This window comes from Myotis myotis, unplaced genomic scaffold (assembly GCF_014108235.1).
Source record: "Myotis myotis isolate mMyoMyo1 unplaced genomic scaffold, mMyoMyo1.p scaffold_m19_p_2, whole genome shotgun sequence".
Classification (NCBI taxonomy): Eukaryota; Metazoa; Chordata; class Mammalia; order Chiroptera; family Vespertilionidae; genus Myotis; species Myotis myotis.
Window position 1 is genome coordinate 52,701,297 of NW_023416324.1, and position 1,960 is coordinate 52,703,256.

The 1,960-nt window shown below is 42.6% G+C and overlaps 1 pseudogene; it reads left to right on the forward strand.

The window, feature by feature from the left end:
- Positions 1-560: 560 nt before the first annotated feature.
- Positions 561-1,321, forward strand: LOC118675526 (annotated as a pseudogene).
- The last annotated feature ends 639 nt before the right edge of the window (positions 1,322-1,960 follow it).

Genomic DNA, 1,960 nt, shown 5'->3' on the forward strand with positions numbered 1-1,960 from the left:
TGCAATGATAATAACACAATAATGGGAAGGAAGGAATAGTGCTGTATAAAAGTACTTTCCTTTGTCTCACCAGAGATAGTATAAGTTGAAGTATGTTCTGAGAAGGAGGGTATATATGATAAGTCCTAGAGAAAGCTAAGAAAATAACACAAAAAGTACAGAGAAAAACATCAAATTAAAAGAAAAAACAATATATAAACAAATTAACATTAAACACATTAGGAAGTACTTAATACAAAGGGGTAATAGAGAAATAAAGGAACAATATAAGAATAAAAATATCTGAGATTTATGGAAAGCAAAAGTAAAACAGCAGACATAAATCCATCCAGCTATATCAATAATAGTATTAAATGTCATTGTATTAGAAAGCCAATCAAAAGACAGAGGTTGTCAGATAGGATATAAAACAAGATTCCGTGCTGCCCATGGAACACACACTTTAGATTCAAAGATAGAAATAGTTTGAAAGTGAAGAGATGTAAAAAATATATTACGCAAAACAGCAACCATAAGAAAGCTCCTGTGGCTCTATGAACATCAGATAAAATAGACTTGCAATGTTACCTGAAAAGCGGGTGGGAGGGGATAGCATTCAGGACGCCTTCCACGCAGGGCTCTGCAAGGCCTGTGACCTCCCTGTGATCTCCTTGCAGGTGGCCCCGCCTCCGCACAGGATCCCAGTTTCCTCACTTTGGGGGCTCCTGCCTGGCGCTGCTCCTGCCAACACAGACATATTTTTGTCCAAGCCCCAGCGAGCAACCCTGGAGTATCTGGAGGAAATAGGCCTGAAAACACTGGAGAAGGAACCAAAAATTTTTTTAGCAAAGGAGCTCTGGGAGAAGATTGGCGCAGTGACCATGGCTGTGCGAAGGCCAGGCTGCTTCCTCTGTGGAGAGGAGGCTGAGACCTGTCCTCCCTGAAGCCCAAGTTGGATGAGCTGGGCGTACCCCTCTATGCAGCGGTGAAGGAGCAGGTTGGGACCGAAGTGGAGGACTTCCAGCCTTTTTCAGCGGAGAAATCTTCCTGGATGAAAAAGTTCCACGGCCCCCAGAGCCGGACAATGATATTCATGGGTTCGTCCGGCTGGTCGTCTAGCTGGGCATCCGGAGCAGCTTCCTGGCCCGGCCGGAGGGAGGCTTCTCTGGAAACCTGGAAGGCGAAGGCTTCATCCTCGGGGGCGTTTTTATGGTGGGATCAGGAAAGCAGGGCATTCTTCTTGAGCATCGAGAAAAAGAATCGGAGATAAAGTAAACCCAGTTTCTGTCTGGAAGTTACTAAGAAGATCAAACCACAGACTTCAGCCTCAGAGGAAAAGTGACTGTGGGCACTGCCCATCTCAGGGATAACTGGGGGCTCACCTGTGTTCACACGATGCTCGGTTTCCACTCATGTCACTTAGGCCACCTTCTTAGACTAGATCGTTCATTATTTTAACATTGTGTTCTGTTTACGCTCAGTAAGACAAAATAGCCTCAAATAAGACTGATAAAACGCTAACAAGTGACTAAGGGGTACATCAGCTAAAACCTGAAAAACATGAGGCTTAAAGTTGGCTGGTGCACTTCATTACAAACGCATATGGTGTTTAAGGTGCTGTTATTTGAAATGAGTTTTATTTTCATGACTTTAAAAGTCTAAGAAAAGTTGGTGATTGATTAAGAAGATTGAGGATAAAAGGCTTTTGGCTTGTGTGTTTTCTATACTGATTTGTTATATAATGTGCTCTGGATGGCTTGATAAAGGTAGATCAAAAAATGAAAAAAAAAATGTTATCAGAGATAAAGAGGGACATATTATAATGATAAAGTGACAATCCATCAGGAAAATATAATAATTATAAACATGATATGCACATAAAAACAAAGCCCCAAGCCCTAACCGATTTGGCTCAGTGGATAGAGCATTGGCCTGTGGACTGAAGGGTCCCAGGTTCAATTCCGGTCAAGGGCATGTACCT